The following is an 18,393-nucleotide window of genomic DNA, read 5'->3' as shown; positions in this document are numbered from 1 at the left end:
TGATAGTTAGGCTGGGATTTTCAAAAATATTCAACACTGCTGAACTTTTTCCGTCAAAGTCAACAGCAAAACTCCTACAGAATTCAATGGGAGTAGAGGTAGGCCAATACTGAGCACTCTTAAAAATGCCACCCTTTGAGACATTGAATGGATACCTAGCAACACTATTCAAAGATGGGCAAGTACAAGAATGATTCTAGAGAGCCATTTTTACTCTTGTTTAATTTCTGGATCTTAAAGAATAATCATGCTACCTACAATGTAAATTGTATAGAGTACTGTTCAGTAGCAATAATGGAAATTTTCTTTTGGTGCTAATTTTAACAGCACATTTACCATAATAGATGCCAGATACAAATAATCATAAAAAAAAAAATTAAAAAAAAATCTGATTCAATATCTGTTTGGTTTTATTTTTGCCATAAATCTCACTCCAGCAAACATGAATATCTGCTTAGTCATCTTGCTTAATTCTCAGTGTGGGATTTTTTTTTGAACTGCAAAAAGAACAATAGGTTTTGTAATTAGGTAATGCAGTGAAAATCTGCAATAAGAGTAGTTGTGCAGCTTAAAAAGTGAAGTGAGTTCTTGCGTAGCAAAATGAGATGGTCAGGGCTTTGGAAACATTCAGATAAAGATACCACTGCAAAGGCCTGCTGTCCACAATACTTTGCTGTTTATTAAAGAAAAATTAGATAAGGAATGTGAGCAAGGTAAGTTTGGAACACAAGTGCACAGCCAAGTAATAAATACTGTATATAATGCACAAAACAGGTATTAAGATTATAGCAGTAGGGTTGTCAACTGATTGCAGAAAACCAAACACCCTTGTCCACTCCTTCCCCGAGGCCCTGCCCCTGCCCCGCTCACTCTACCCCCTCCCTCCATCGCTCACTCTCCCACTTTGACTGGGCTGGGGAAGGAGTTTGGAGTGAAGGAAGGGGTGAGGGTTCCATCTGGGAGGTGCAGGCTCTGGGGTGGGACTGGGGATGAGGGGTTTGGGGTTCAAGAAGGGGTCCCGGGTTGGAGGGTGGGGCTGAGGCTTTCAGAGTGTGGGAGGGGACTCCAGGCTGGGGCAGAGAGTTTGGGTGTGGGAGAGGGTGCGGGTTCAGGCTAGGAGTGCGGGCTCTGGGGTGGGGCCAGAAATGAGAGGTACGGATTGTGGGAGGGGGTTAGAGGTGTGAGCTCTGGACAGTATTTACCTCAGGTGGCTCCTGGAAGCAGCCAGCATATCCTCACTTCAGCTCCTAGGCACAGTGATGGCAGTGGGGCTCTGCATGCTGCCCTTGCCCACAGGAGCCACCCCCACAGCTCCCACTGGCTGTGGTTCACAGACAATGGGAGCTGTAGAGCCAGTGCTCGGCCAGTGTGCGGATCCCCATGGTGCCCCTGCCCTTAGGAGCCGGAGGGAAATGCTGGCTGCTTCTGGGAGCCATGCAGAGCAAGGACAGGCACAAAGCCTGCCTTAGCCCTGCTGTTCCGCTAACCAGAGTCTTAGCAGTCCAGTCAGTGGTGCTGACCGGAGCCACTAGAGTCCCTTTTCGACTGGGCATTCCGGTTGAAAACCGGATGCCTAGCTATCCTAGATAGCAGTAGAAGTCCACAATGTACATGTACAAATACATTACATGAAATATCCAAACTACAGGAAATTTTTTTCAGAGACAAATTCAAAATAGTTAAAAGAAACTGAAATGTCACCAATCTTTTTTCTTGATAGGAAGACTGTTCTCTCAAAGAGAGAATCTCACTCAACAGGTATAACATTAAGTTGGTGGGAAAAAGATCCCTCCACTTTGCATATAAAATGAATGCATATTTCAAAATATTAATATACTTAGTTTAGTAACTTATTGGTAAAAAATTCCCAATTAAACTACTCACACTGCCATTCTTAAACTTGTACGCAGTTGCAAGCCATCTGCTGGGATCTCCTTATCATTTGTATTACCTATCACTTGTACAGTATTTTTCCATTCCTAAGTCTTGAAATGGTTATCATCAATGGATCAATAGAACTAGTAAAAGCAATATCATGTCCTTTGGTGGAAAGAACTACCACTTGTACGGGAGCTGAAGGATAAATAACTTATGCTCTAACACTATCTGAATTCAGTGCTGTGGATACAGACAATAAACACGTACTACAGAGTAACTCAAAGTATTAAAACGCTGTGATATTCTTCTGCAGTGTACATTAAAAACTATAAAACACTAGTTTACCATAAAAAGAGTGACAGAAAAAGACATCACTGTTGTATAAAAAAACCAATCTTGTATTATATATGCCCTGTGAGGTGGACAACAAATGCAAACACAAATTTGCTCAACAAATGCAAAATGAGGAGTGACAGAGATTTTAAATGAATTTTAAGTATTTGAACAAATCTCGTATAGATGGTGCTCTCTGTCCATGACTAATGTGTGAGGAAATGTGCGATATGAGTACACCGTACACTTCCCTTTATTTCTAGGATTTCATGTAATCTAGATTGTGCATCTAACTAAGGGCTCCTCCTCCTGAGAAAAAAATGAATAAATAGAAGTTATTTCTTAAGAGAGGTGTGTGTAAGGGATGCTCTTTCAAGTGGTTACAAGGAACGAACACAATTTCTTCTCCAAAACTATCCCAACAGTACAGTAAAATGCACTTTGCTGGCCATAAAAAATATTTTACATTTCGAGGTGAATAGAGGGATTATTGTGAAAACTGATGATCAAAGACTACAAATATCTGTTTCTTTGTTCTTTCTGTTTTTCGTTTGCTAATTTGCTTTTCTGTTGTTTTCATAATACCCAATATATATTAACTGCCCATGAGAATTTATATGCATTAAGAAGATGACTTTTGTTTTGGTACTGTTTTTTCTATTAAAAGAAAAAATACATGTGTGGTTCTCACTATGTGAGTCAAATACAACTATAAAATCAATATTTGGAATAATAAGACCCTGTTTTCAGCTGTACACCTTTGCCAAACTTTAACTATTTGGGGTAAATGTTTCCATGTTATGTCTCTGCTTCAGGCTGACTTTTTAGAAAGTCTGAATTAAAATGGCCCAGCCACTTTTAAACATGAGATTTGGGAAAATATCGTTGCCTGCGGATGGTCAACATAAACAAACTGTCTCGTGGCCTGCCAGTGGATTACCCTGATGGGCCGCGCGTGGCCCGTGGGCCACAGGTTACCTACCACTGCTCTAGAGTCTCCATGCTTTGGAGCAGGTACATGACATTTGGCAGGGAGCCTGCTCTGGTGCCAGTGATGGGCTGGGCCGTTTGCCATTCCTGTGAAAATCTGTCCAAAATTGCTCAAGTTATAAGCCTCTGAAAAAATTCACTTTGCAGAAGGTCAGCAGAGACTTGTTAGAGTCTGGCAACTAAATTCTCTGAAGATTCAACTTACACTGATCATGTTCCACCCCAAAGCTGCAAGGGCTGAGCAGAACTTTCCCTAGAATTCCTCCTCCTGGTGATGCCAAACACAGGGACTGAAAGCAGGGAGACACTCTCTCTCTCTCAAATCTTCCCTTATAGGAATTCAGGAGGCATGGAAGAAGAGAAGAAATCAGCTTGATTCAGATGGAGGGAGCTGAGGAATTGAGGGGGAGGTGGGTAACAGAGGGAGAATAGGAACAGAGAGGAAGAAAGGGTTGCAGGCGCTAGAAGGCAGGATAAAAAAGGGTATATAGGTCCCGACAGAGAGGGATCCCATAGTTGGGGGAATGGGGGAAGATAGGAGCAGAAAGGGAAGGAGCAGTAGTCAGAGGGCTGGCAAATGGATAGGGGAACAGGGAGAGGGCCAGGAGCTGGGAAGATGGGGTGTGGGTTTGGATAGGAACAGAGGAGGAGGGGACAGGAGCTTGGTGGGTGGGAAGGAGCAGAAGGGTGGTGGTGGCAGGAAATGGGGGGCAGGGTAGATTGGCTTAAATCCCAGTATTTTCATCATCATTTAACACAGCAAGCAGGAAACCTTGATTTAAATAATCAATTTTAATCTTGTTTTGCATTTGTACTTCTTAGTTATTTTCATATAGAAAGATGATTCTCAGTGACTAGTAACCATTAAAAATGTTGATTTACAACTAAATATAGTATTTACACTAAATTTGGTGCTTCTTTTTGCTAACCTGAGGATACGCTCTATCTATACATATTTATTTGAGCAACTGTATAGCTTAACTTACATTTATTCAGATTCTTAATTTTTACATTTTTATTGTGGTAGAAAATGGTGACTGATGCATTTATTTACTAGGTGGCAATTCATTAATTTGTGATGTATATCAAGCTCTATTTGGATAGAAATTTAATAAAAAATGCACAAAAAAAGCATTCAATTTTTTTTTAAAACAAAACTACTTAAATGTGCTGGATGAATAAGGAAAAAAGTTTATCATAAGTGAGAATCATGGAATATCAGGGTTGGAAGGGACCTTGGGAGATCATCTAGTCCAACCCCCTGCTGAAAGCAGGACCAGTCCCCAAATAGCCCCCTCAAGGACTGAATTCACAACCCTAGGTTTAGCAGGTCAATGCGCAAACCACTGAGCTATCCCTCTCCCCTAACTAAGTGATTTATTAAACAAAAGAAATATTATCTGTAGTTAGTGAAATGAAGTGAGTTTTTCTCGTCACCATGTTCTTCAATTTTAGACCTAGCAGAGCTCATCCTCTCACACCCAATTTTTATTCATAGACTGGAGAGGAAAACAAGCTTTCTTGCTTTTTTGACTCCCAATTGGCTTCTTAAACTTTGAATGAACTAGTCATTGAACTGAATTAACTGAAGAAACTAAAATGAAGAAAATATTCTCTATATAACTGGAGAACAAGCTACTGCTCAGAACAGCGGGTTTAGCAGTGTAATAAATTCTGGTTTCAGATTATTAGCCAGCGACTTCCACCAGGTCAGTGGTTTGATTTTCTTTAAAATTTGGCAGCAAATATATAAAACCTATTTTTTTTGCATTTAATATAAATATTTGAATAGATTATAAATGTAGGCCCTAACATAGGTTGTCAATTTCAAATTTAATTTTATATAAGTTTATTTTTTTAAATGAAATTCATAGTTAAATTTTAAAATATTAGATTTATTTGATTTTTTCCTACAGCTGATCGAGGTGGGAGTAGATAGGAATGGGTGTAGGCTGGGACACAACCACTAGTAAATACTCTTCTCCAAAACCTGGAACTGAACCCAGGAGTCCTGAGTCTCTATACTTCTTTGCTGCCTGCAGTATCTGAGACTGGCAAAGTATATGTCTCATGCTCCTCCCAGTGGATTGTTCCCACAAGTCACTGGTCATAGCCTTGTATACCAATCAGTTATTTTGTTACATCAACTGGTAGTGGTGCTTGCTGTAGATCTAAATGTCCCAACCCTGTTGATACCTCAAGGTGGGGGTCAATACATGACAGAGTATCAGTTTTCTCAAGGTTTTTGTTTTTTGTGAGTTTTTTATTTCAATTAGGAAATTACATTAAAAAAAACTATCTTAAAACAACATTTAAGGTTGCAAAGTCAAACATTCAAAATGTAGGAAATACCAGAATTAACACTGCCTGCAACATACAGTCTTTAAATACATGATCACATACTATTTTTTTCCAGAGAATTGCTGCCTCATTCAGTGCACAGGACGAACCAAATTATGGGAAAGAATAAAGATCATATAATGAATTACCAGTAAGCTCATTTCTTGCAGAACTAGGAAGATATGTAAAGAATGGGGAAGGGGACTTCAGGAAGAAAAAGAATGGCCTTTGCAGATGAAAGCTGCCTAGGTTAATTTCCATTTTATCCTCCTCTTTGTCACAGAGTTTCTACCGGATACTGAGCAATTCACTTAAAGCAAAATGTTAACAGCTGGCCACCAAGTGTCGTGTGCCTCATTTTCTGAATGCTCAAACTGAGGCCCCTGGAGCTAGATTTGCAGAAGCATGGAGTCGCAACTGAGGCTAGGTCTACACTGGGGGGGCGGGGAGTGGGGATGTCAACCTAAGATACACAACTTCAGCTACGCGAATAGTGTAGCTGAAGTAGGCATATCTTAGCTTGATTTACCTGGCTGTGAGGATGGCGGCGAGTCGACCGCTGCCACTCACTGGTCAACTCTGATTCCGCCTCTCGCCATGTCAGAAATTGGCACATGGGCCAGGAAGGCCACTGCTGAGGCTTGAGTTCTAGTTGGGTGGGCAGTTACAACCATCAGTAAAGGCACCTTTGCCTGATCATAGCAGAAACAGATGCAGACTGTTATTCAGGAAGAAATTCTCTGGGCAGACACTGGATGACCTTTCATCCTATCTGCCACCGTGATGAACAACTGAGTCGACTATGGAATGGCTTCCGTATGAGGAGAGATTAATAAGACTGGGACATTTCAGCTTGGAAAAGAGATGACTAAAGGGGGATATGATAGAGGCAGGGCTGGCTTTAGGCCAATTCCCCGGAATTGGACCCCACGCCCGCCCCTAAGAGGGCCCCGCACCTTAGGTGCCTTTTAAATTTTTTTTTTACATACTCGGCAGTGGTCCAGGTCTTCGGTGGCAGGAGGTCCTTCACTCGGTCCGGGTCTTTGGTGGCATTTTGGCAGCGGGGGGTCCGGAGCGAGTAAAAGACACTCTGCTGCCAAAGTGCCACCGAAGACACAGATTGCTGCCAGGTATTTGAATCAGGCCCCGCAGTTCCTAAAGCCGGCCCTGGATAGAGATCTAATAAAATCATGACTGGTATGGAGAAAGTAAATAAGGAAGTGTTATTTACCCCTTCACAGAACACAAGAACTAGTGGTCACCAAATGGAATTAATAGACAGCAAGTTCAAAACAAACAAAAGGAAATATTTTTTCACACAACACACTGTCAACCTGTGTAACTCTTTGCCAATTCCAGAGGATGTTGTGAAGGCCAAGACTATAACAGGGTTCAGAAAAGAACTAGATAAGTTCATGGAGGATAGGTCCAGGAATGGCTTATAGTCAGAATGGGCAGGGATTGTGTCCTTAGCCTCTGTTTGCCAGAAGCTGGGAATGGGCAACAGGGGTGATGATTGTCTGTTCTGTTCATTCCCTTTGTGGCACCTAGCATTGGCCACTGTCAGAAGACAGAATATTGGGCTAGATGGACCTTTGGTCTGACCCAGTATGGCTGCTCTTATGTTCTTGCAAAACGGTTTGGCCCTCTCAATGCAGAAAGCAAGCGCTCTCCTGATATCTAGAGAGTGCAGCCTATACTCCTCCCCTGACTTATGAGGCTTTGGGCAGAAGACTGGCAGAAATATGTCTTGGCTCCTGTGAAACTGCAAAACCACTTTGGGCAGGAAAGCCGAATGTGGTTGCAATTGGACCTTGTCCTTGAAGAACACTGTATAGGGCGGCTCCGATGTAAGCAACCTAATCTTGGAGAGCCTTGATGCAGAAGTTATTGCTGCCAGGAACACCACCTTCCAGGAGAGCAGAAGAAGAGAACAGGATTCCAAGGGCTTGAATGGGCCATCATGAGTCTCACAAGCACCAGATTCAGGTCCCCAGGGGGACAGGATCCTGTACTTGAGGGCAGAGCCACTCCAGGCCTTTCAAGAATCAGACCAACCTGCCCTGGAATGGAGGGTGAAAGGCCAATATAGCAGCCCAGTGGACCTTAACTGAGGAAAGGGACAAACCTTGGACTTTGAGATGCATAAGGTAGTCCAGGATCAGCTGCAGTGAGGCCTGCTCAGGCCTAACTTTGTGGGCTGAGGCCCAGGACATAAAATATTTCCATTTGGCCACATCGGTTGCTCTCGTGGAGGGCTTCCTACTTCCCAGTAGAACCTGTTGAACTTGGGCCAAACATTCCCATTCCTTAGCACCGAGCACGAGCAACCAAGCTGTGAGGTGCAGCGCCGCCAGATTCAGGTGCAGCAACCGGCCATGGTTCTGCAATAGGAGATCTGGCCAGAGAGCAGTGGCATCGGGTTGCCACTGACAGATCCATGAGCGTGCTGAACCAGCGCTGGTGCGACCAAGCTGGGGCTATCAAGATGAACCTGACCTTGTCCTGCCTAATCTTCATGAGAACTCTGAGAAGCAATGGCACTGGTGAGAAAGCATACACCAGAGCCCCCTACCAAGGAAGCAGAAAGGCATCCAACAGGGAGCCCCTGTCAACCCCTGAAACGAGCAGAACTGGTGGCACTTCCTGTTCTGGCAAGTTGTGAACAAGCCCACCTGGGGAAACCCCCAATTTCAGAAGACTTGGTTGACCGCATCAAGTGGAGAGACCACTTGTGGCGAGATAAGAAGGGTCTGCTGAGGTGATCCATCAGCACGTTCCTGGTTCTGGAGAGGTACGCTGCCATGGAGATGAATGGCATGCTGCAAACAGAAGTCCAATAGACTGAGCACTTCCTGGGCAAAGGGCTGATGAACTGGCTCTGCCCTGCTTGCTGATATAAAATATCATGATGGTGTTGTCCTTCAGGACTTAAATCACTTTGCCTTGCAACTGGGGCCAAAAAGCACCCCACCCCCCAATGTCTCAAGTAAGTGGCTACTAAGGCCATGCATTTTGTAAAGACCCAGGGGTCCAAGGAGATACCAAAGAGAAGCGCTGTGAACTGGAAATGGTGCTGGCCCACCATAAAGCAGAGAAACAGTCTGTGTCCTTGGAAGATAGAGATATGAAAATAAGCATCTTTCAAGGCGAGAGCGGAATTCCAGTCTCCCAAATGCAGGGAGGGAATGATGGAGGCCAGGGATACCATGGTAACTTCAACTTTCTGAGGTACTTGTTGAGTTGTCACAGGTCCAGAATGGAACATAGGCCCCATTTGGCCTTTGGAATCAGGAAATAGCGGGAGTAAAAACCTTTCTCCCTCATTTCCTGAGGGACCTCCTCCACCGTCCCCAGTTGTAGAAGGTTGTTTACCTCCTAAATGAGGAGTTGATCATGAGAAGGGTCCCTGAAGAGGGAGAGTGAAGGAGGGAGGAGTATGGGGGGGGTGTCCAAAAACTGGAGGGTGTAGCCAGATGACAATTTCTAGCACCCAACGGTCCGAGGTAACTCTTGACCAGGCCAAACGGTAAAGACAGAGATGGCTGAGGAAAAGATGGGGCAGATCTGGGGAGGTGACTGGTATGTCGCTCTTGGGCGCACCCTCAAAATGAGTGCTTCTGGCCCCCATGATGTTTCATCAGGCCAGGTTGCACAGGCGAATGGGAGGATGAAGGGCAGCAGCGACTAAACCCAGTGTCTCTCCTCCTCACAGTCCCTGCCAAGACTGCGAAGACCTTGGGGGCAGGGGTGGATGGAATGGCTTCCTTGTAGACTGAGGCATATGCATCCTCACCAGGAGGAGGGCCTGGGGCATCTTCCCCTACAAGAGAAGAGGGTCGTGGGGTGGGCACTTTCTCCTGCTTCACAGTACCTGCCGACACATCCTGCACCAAGCTGCTGCCGCTGGTGCCAACTGGGGCATCTCTGGTGCAGCGACCGAGGACTGGTGAGACCGGTATAATGGGTCTGCTTCAGGCATTCCAATAAGGGCATTGTGCTGGCCACTGGCCCTGCTGCCAGGTCAGTATTCCCATGGCGGCTGCACCCTCCAGAGTCCAGTTGTGACAGTGCTGTCTCGGCAAGGAGCTGAACTCCCTCTCAGTGCTGGAGAAGTCTCCTTCCTTGGGTGACCAGGACGGGGTTGTGGAAGCCGCGGTCTGACGGCTAACTGTCACTACGGGTGACCAGTGCCTGGAGAGGTCTGACTGGTGACGGAAATAGCAGAAACAGTGCCAAGTTGGGGAGTGTCCCCGAAGTCTTGGTGAGGGTGACCGTCTGTGCAAAGATGACCATTGCCGGCTGTAAGACGACCACCATCTCACTCTAGGTGAGGCCAGGAGAGAGGGCGGAGACCAGGAATACGGTGCCAATGACCTGTAGCAGTGAACCAGTGATCTAGGCTGACATGGACATTGAGGGCACAGCGACATAGGGATCTGCCTTGGCTCCGGAGACCAGCAGTGCTCACTCGCCTTCTGGGAGGCCTTGACATCTGGCTTGCACTCGTAGGGAGCCTTAGCTGGGTTCATCTTCACATGTGGCGCCAGCTGTGGCAGGACAGTCCATTGCTCTCTAGGTGCCAGGAACTGAGAGGGTGTTAACTGTGCTGTCCCCAGAGTCGGTGGCGGATCCATTAGAGGGGTAGCACTCCCCAGGGAGAGAGCCTCTTTGCATCTCCGACATGGATGGGTGGCTCAAGCAGAATCCTTTTCTCAATGCCCCTTGAATCGGCTTGCTCTGTGCCGGGTCCCTTTTCTTAGATTTCTTCTTAGGTAACAATGAAGGGGACCAGTGCTGGGACAAGCCCACAGGAAGGACGAGTCCTGTGCCGTGGGTGCGCTGCGCACATAGGCCAAAGTGCTGGGCGTTGCACCTGGTCAGGCTGGCTCCAGCATCCCTGAAGAGCACCCTCGAGCAAATGTCCTGGGATGAAAGTTCTTACAAATGTAACACTTCTCTTTAATGTGGGATTTCCCCGGCACTTCAAACAGCTACCATGTGGGTGACTAATAAGCCTAGGCTTGTTGCAGTTAGAGAAGGGCTTTAAACCTGGAGACTGGAGCATGCCCCACCCAGGGAAAGTCCCCACTGGGACCCTAACTGACTAACTACAGTACTTAATAGCTACTTACTAACTAATCTACTACAAACAAAACTATTTACAGCTGGAACATAAGGTTCAGGAGTAGGAGAAAATCGCTGATCACTTGTGAAGCCAGGGAAAGAGACACTCTGACCGGCCACCATGGGCTGCAAGAAGGAACAGAGAGGGCATACAGCCAGCGGCGCCTGATATATCAACAGATGAGTGCAGCACTCAATGGGATGCCGGTCCTACGGATACTGCTAAGGCAAAAGTCTCCAACAACTGTGCACGTGTGCACACACAAACCTAGAATGGAATTGACATGAGGAACCACTCCAAGAAGAACAGAAGCATTTAATTTAAAGAAAGCAGAACTACAAAAAAAAATAAGGAAGATAGTTAAATGCACATTAAAAGGAACAGTCACAAGAGTGAAAAGCCTGCAAACTGCATGGACACTTAAAAAACATCAAAAGAGAGGCTCAAACAAAATGTATTCCACAAATTAAACAAAACAAAGCAAAACAAAAAACAGTAAAAGCTCCAATATGCCACCATGGCTAAACAGCAGAGTAAAATAGGCAAAAAGGAACCCTTTAAAAAGTAGAAGTCAAATCCTACTAAGGAAAATAGAAAGGAGCATAAACTCTGGCAAGTCAAGTGTAAAAGTATAATTAAGCAGTCCAAAAAAGAATTTGAAGAGTAACTAGCAAAAGACACAAAGACTAAAAACAAAAACAAAAAATTAAGCCAAACAATCAATAGGGCCACTGGATGATCAGGGTGCTAAATAAGCACTCAAAGAAGACAAGCTTTGTAGATAAGCTAAATGAATTCTTTGCACCAATCTTTGCATTTGTTTTCACTGCAGAAGATGGGAGGGAGAGTCCTACATTTGAGCCATTTTTTTTAGGTGACAAATTTGAGGAACTGTACAAGATTGAGGTATCAATAGAAGAGGTTTTGTAACAAATTGATAAATTAAACAGTAATAAGTCACCAGGATCAGATGGTATTCACTCAAGAGTCCTGAAGGAACTCAAATATGAAATTGCAGAACTACTAACTATGGTATGTAACCTATCGCTAAAATCATCCTTTATACTAGATGACTGGAGGACAGCTAATGTAACACTGATTTTTTTAAAAGTCTCAGAGGTGATCCTTACAATTACAGGCCAGAAAGCCTAACTTCAGTGCCAGGCAAATTAGTTGAAACTATAGTAAAGAACAGAATTATCAGACACATAGATGAACACAACATATTGGAGAAGAGTCAACATGGCTTCTGTAAATGGAAATCATGCTCGGTAATCTATTAGTATTCTTCAAGGGGGTCAATAAACATGTGGACAACGATGATCCAGTGGATACAGTGTACTTGTATTTTCAGAAATCCTTTGACGATGTCCCATACCAAATGCTCTTTGTTGGGATGAGATAAGAGGGAAGGTTCTCTCATGGATCAGTAACTGGTTAAAGGATAGAAAACAAGGAGTAGAAATAAATGGAGAAAGATAAAGTAATGGAGTCCCCCAAGAGTCTGAATTGAGAAGTCTGCTGTTCAACATACTCATAAAATGATCTGGAAAGGGGGGTAGCAAAGTTTGCAGATGTTACAGAATTGGTCAAGATAATTAAGTCCGAAGTGGACTGCAAAGAGTTACAAAGGGATCTCACAAAATTGGGTGACTGAGCAACAAATGGAAGATGAAATTCAATGCTGATAAGTGCAAAGTAATGCAATTTGGAAAACGTAACCCCAACTCTACATAAAAAAATTATGGGTGTTAAATTAGCTGTTACCACTCAACAAAGAGATCTTGGAGTCATTGTGGACTGTCCTCTAAAATATCTGCTCAGCGTGCAGCATCACTCAAAAAATCTAACAATGTTAGGAACTATTAGGGAAGGGATAGACAGTAAGACAGAAAATATCCACTACATAAATCCATAAATCTGTGTGCTTACCATGAATACTGTGTGCAGTTCTGGTCGCCCCATCTCAAAAAAGATATATCGGAACTGGAAAAGGTACAGGGAAGGGCAAGTAATATGATTAGGGATCTAGAACAGCTTCCATATGAGGAGAGATTAAAAAAACTGGGCCTGTTCAGCTCAGAAAAAGAGTAAAAGGGACTATGACACAGGTCTATAAAATCATAAATGGTGTGGAGATGCTGAAAAGAGAAGTGTTATTTACCTCTTCACATAACACAAGAATTAGGGGGCATCCAACGAAATTATAGGCAGCAGATTTAAAATAAACATAAAGAAGTACTTCTTCACACAACACACCATCAACCTGTGGAATTCATTGTGAAGGGATGTTGTGAAGGCAAAAGTATAACTGCATTAAAAAAAGAATTAGATAAGTTCATGGAGGATAGGTCCATCAATGGTTGTTAGCCAAGATGGTCAGGGACGCAACCCCATGCTCTCGGTGTCCCTAAACCTCTGACTGCCAGAAGCTGGGACTGGATGACAAGAGACAGGCACTCAACAATTACCCTGTTCTATTAATTTCCTCTGAAGCATCTGGCACTGTCCACTGTCAGAAGACAGCATATTGGGCTAGATGGATCACTGGTCTGACCCAGTATGGCCATTCTTATGTACTAGTTTTATGTGGGCTATGGTAGAAATAGTGTTTCATTTACTTAGGACTTAAAAGCAAAAATGAATGAAGCTTGCGTAGGAACAAACAAAAATACATGTTGCGTACATGAAACTCAGCGAAAATAGTCCCTAACAATACCAAACTCTTAGTCAAATATGTCACAATAAATCATTGGTATAATGTACTTCCAACTTCTTATAATGGGTGCAATTACTTAGCCGATTATACAAAATTATTTAGAGTTTACTTTTGACTAGGCAATGACCAAGAACCCAATACAGTTTTGTTTTTTTTAATCTTGATGATACTGTTGTGTTCAAGATCGCAGAAGAAGCAAAAAATTGATTTTTCACAATTTTTCAGATGCAAAGACAGGACATACTTTGATTTATTGAATCAGGCCCTAAAATTTGCTTTATCATATCTCATCAATTCTTAAGAGTAAGTTTTATCCTTTAACAAAATTTGCTCTAAATGAGATTAACTTTGAGAGCTGATACCAAGTATTCTGTGAAGAGATATTTAAAATAATTACATCAATTCATCCACTGTCATAAATATGTCATTCACTGATTCATCAACTTATAATTATAAGGCCAGATTCTAATGTAGATGATTATGCAACTTAATACTGCAAAATACTGGCAGAATTGATGACCAAAAAATGGATTTGGGGACTAGCCATAGGATTTATATTTACTGCTAGCAACCAAAATGATTATAAAGGAGAAGGGAATTAGTTATGCTGAAAAGTCAGAGTAGCCTGAACCTAAAGGAAATATTATGTAATACTGTAGGTTATATGAATCTCTCCTGCTAATTAACTAATTCAGCTCAGCTAATAAATTAACTATTTTCCTGCTGCACACCTACCATATACAATCTATCTCATTTTCTTATGGAAGAAAATATTGTTTTGGCAAGTAAAAGTTGATAATTGTTAATTACTGTAATTAAAAAATGAATAAATCCCATCTTGAATAAACCAAACACTGAAGAACCTTGTCAAACTTTGGGTTAAAGTATGCCCCACTGACTTCAAATAGGAGTATGAAAGTGGATTTTGGAAATCAACTATTTACATATGAAATCTCACCTGAAGCACTTCAAAAGTTATGAAGACATCAGAGGTCATATTGATAAAAGGAACAAGAACGCTGCAGATCAGGTTGTGGGAACACGATATTTGTGTCTGAGAGTGGGGTTGGAGGTTAGGAAAGGATGGGGCTAAGGGATGCCAGCACCAGAGCATTATATCCCCTTTTCCACTTTCAGCATGAAAGTTTTCTTTCTTCCTTTCTTTGAAAACAAAGTAGAAAATTTAAGCAAAGAGAAGTCAGGGAGTTGCTCAAGTCTTTCTCTGGACTTTTGTAGGAGTCTAGGATCTGCTGAGAAACAGCTAATGCACCTGGGCACATCCTTGATGCATTAATTTTGTGCATATGCTGTTTTATACCTCAGTAGCTCCTGTATCTCTTTCTAGGGTTGATAGCAAAGATTTTTTCCAGTCATCTAACCTTTCTCCAGGTATTGAATAAATACTCTCAGGACCCAGGGAAACAATCTCATAGTCCCATTCTCTCACAGATCCCACTCTGGCTCAGTAGAAAGATCACAGGGCTAGCAAACTAGGCGTAACCAAGAGACCACGAGGGATAGTAATCAAAAAATTTAATAATGAGTTAAGGCATCTCTTTGCTGCAATTAATAATTTAATGAGAAGATACTGACAGAGTAAATCCTTCAATGCTATACAAGAAACCCAGGTACCACCACTGGACCTTCCAGGTTCTTTTTCATTTCTCATCTCCTTTTCTTTCTTTCAAAACAAACCAAGGCAATTCAATGCAAAGAAAAAATAATAATGAAACTTTCAAGTTGAAAATTTAAGCAAAGAGAAGTTCAAAAGTTAATGTTTCCACAGCAATGCTAATGCAAAGTGCTTCCTATTCCTACTTTTGCTTTCAAGGGTATATTTCAGTATACTTCTGTGTGTTTTGTTAAATTCATGAATTATGGTACCATAAAATATACTATGTTCATTTGGTATCAAACAATCTGTGAGATTACCCAAGAATGACACATGCGCATGGATCGTATAAAATTAAGACCATGCTGAATCCTCCCCATCACTGAAAACAGCCAATTTTTGCTTACAATAACTCCTTTCTTAACACTGTAGTTATGTTCCTGAAAAATGTGACTTTAAGCAAAACGATGTTAAGCAAATCCAATTTCCCCATAAGAATTAATGTAGATAGTGGGGGTCAGGTTCCAGGTTTTTTTCACCAGACAAAAGACTATAGTATATATATATACACACAGTATAAGTTTTAAACAAACAATTTAATACTATACACAGCAATGATGATTATGAAGTTTGGTTGAGGTGGTGAAATCGGAGGATGGAAGAGGGTGGGATATTTCCCAGGGAATGCCTTACTGCTAAATGATGAACTGGCGCTGAGCCCTTAAGTGTTAACACACTGTTATTAATGTAGCCTCACACTCTACAAGGCAGCAGGATTGGAAGGGAGACAGCATGGTAGAAAGACACACACCATGTGTGTGTGTTACAGAGAAACATACCCATTGCTCCTTTAAGTAGGCTGACCGCACTGTAAGTACATTACCTTTTTAAGTAGATCAGCAAGTTTAGACAGCAGCTGCTGTGAGCAAGCTCCCTCCATCCTGAGCCCTGTTGTGTCTCTCCCCTGCTCTATGGAGATGGGGTAAGCATGAGGCAGGAGCAGGGGGACACCCTGACATTAGCCCCCTCCCCTCCCACATAGCAAGCAGGAGGCTTCCAGAAGCAGCTCCAAGGCAGAGGGCAGGAGCAGCACATGGCAGTTGGGGAAGGAACAGCTGAACAGCCAGCAATTGGTAGCCTGCTGGGCAGCTGTCGCACACGGAACTTAGGGGAGCGGGGAGCTGATGAGGGACTTTGGTTCCACTCTGGTTACAAGCTCTGACCAGCTAGCTCCAACCATCTGCTCTTTCTACAAGCAGTGGACAAAGCAGGTGGCTGCCAAACAACATTATAAGGGAGCATTGCGCAACTTTAAATGAGCATGTTCTCTAACTGATCAGCAATGTAACAACGAAACAATATTAACTGGGAGGACTTTAAGTGAGGACTTACTGTACTTAATTCAGACATTGCATTGAAGAGCCTTGATTACTAAGCCTCTTGAGAATTCCCTTCTACCCTCTGGGACACAGATACAGCACAGCCTGTCCTTCCCACCTCCAAATAAAATGCAGCAAAGGCCCTGGTCCAGATCCATAACATTTAACTTGTAGGCGCCTTGAAAATCACCAGAATCTGCAAATTGTGGTTGAGGTACCTAGACTTCCTATACACGGAATAGGAAGAGATAGACCCCTGAGAATGGGTTCCACAAAAGCCAGCATTTGAGGCAGAAGCTGCCTAAATTAGCCAATGAGAGATGCAGATTAGGGTGTTCTCTACAACCAATCCCTCTCACAATGTTAGGCACCAAGTCCGGGCTAGTGGGAGGTTCTTATTTCTGTTTTTAATCTACAGCCAGAAGCCCATGTTCTGGAGCGTGATGCTTAAGCACCTGAGCTATTTCTTGCAAAAACAGCAGCAGCACACTCATAACTCCTTATAATCTTTAGCCAAGTGCTTAGGAAACTCACCCTCCTCTCCCACCTCCCATTCCTCTCTGGTCATTTTGTGTGGAGTAGGCGTGCTCTGAGCACAAATAATGGATCAGGCCCCTAAAGCAAGACAGGTGTTGTCTCGCCCATCTTCACCTGGTCTGAGGATTGCACTGAGGCTTAGGCATGAGATGGGTTACCTGCCTGAGACAGCAGGGTGCATGCCGAGAGTCAGAAGCTTAGGCACCTAGTGAGTTTAGACACCTACACCTAGGAAGCAACTGAGGGAAGGGGGCCAGGAGAGGGAGGGTTGTTGATCACACTAGCAACTAAATCTGGGATTTAGGAAACTAGTTCCCTTGTGAATCTGAGCCCTTTGATTATTTACTCCTCTAGCCTTATTAATTGCCTGGGCGGGAAGTTATCCCATCCCATTCAAATTTTGGTTGGCTAGTTCATGGATACGCTCGGCTGTCCAACTTAGTAACAGTAAGGGTAGCTGTAGAATTATAGTAGTGCATGATTGGGGCCACATTATGTCAGTTGCTGTAAACACAGAGAGTAAAAAGACAGTCCCTACCCCAGAGAACATTCAATCTTGGGACACAATCCTGCAAAAATCTGTGAACTTGTGCAAGTATATGCACTGTAAGTAGCCCCATTGTCTTCATTGGGACAACTCACAGTGAGCAAAGGTAAGCATGTACATGAGTCTTTGCAGGACTAGGGCCTTGGTTAATGCCAAGGTGCAACATGTGGACAAAACAAACAGGGTGGGGAGAATGGGGATGAGGTAACAGTAACAGGACCATGTAATATGGACACAATTTGGTTCACCATCTGCCTACCCATTATCAGCTGGCAGAGTTCTGTAGGCATCCTGGCAGAAGTGAATCTTAAGGATGGATCTGAAGGAGGACAAAGTAGAAGAACAGAACAGTCCCCTGTACCTGCATCAGGTTTGCACCTGCTGTAGGACTGGAAGTATTGGCCCATTAGGGCCCACTACTTTATACACTATTGGCCTAGACTTAATTTTCAGACACCACTTAACGGGAATTGTAGGCACTTAGCACCTCTGATAACAGGCAATGTGGAGGAGATAACATTGTTTTTTAAAACTGTTACTTTGGAATGTCCTGTCTTTTTCACGCTTACTGTCTGGAATATAACATAGTCATAGTGTAATCTGGGGGATTTAAAATACCGATACATAATTTTACTTTTTCATGATTACACTGCAACTCTCGGGATGCTGCACAATATTTACATATTTGGACAACACAACAAAAACATTCCAGTAAAAAACACACTCACATTTTATACAAATGCTATATTAAAAATCAATGGAGGGGGAAATATGGACATGATGGGAGAAAGTAATAAATATTCAGGCATTATATATAAACTGACAGTGCAAAAGCAATATACAGCTGTCCCTTTTCTTCAGTTTGATATATTTCTGTTCTTGCTCACTGGTGACACTAATTTTTTTAGTATTATAAAAATAATTTCTAAC

At 43.0% G+C, this 18,393-nt stretch overlaps 1 protein-coding gene across 10 annotated transcripts in view; it reads right to left on the bottom strand.

Moving 5' to 3' along the window:
- The window catches only part of EYA4 (EYA transcriptional coactivator and phosphatase 4), a 244,302-nt gene that overhangs the window by 131,461 nt on the left and 94,448 nt on the right, over positions 1-18,393 (bottom strand). The gene's annotated exons all lie outside the window — the stretch shown is intronic.

Source organism: Chelonoidis abingdonii, chromosome 3, assembly GCF_003597395.2.
Source record: "Chelonoidis abingdonii isolate Lonesome George chromosome 3, CheloAbing_2.0, whole genome shotgun sequence".
Lineage (NCBI taxonomy): Eukaryota > Metazoa > Chordata > Testudines > Testudinidae > Chelonoidis > Chelonoidis abingdonii.
Note: the sequence above shows the minus strand (reverse complement) of the source record. Positions and strands in the feature narration are given on the sequence as shown.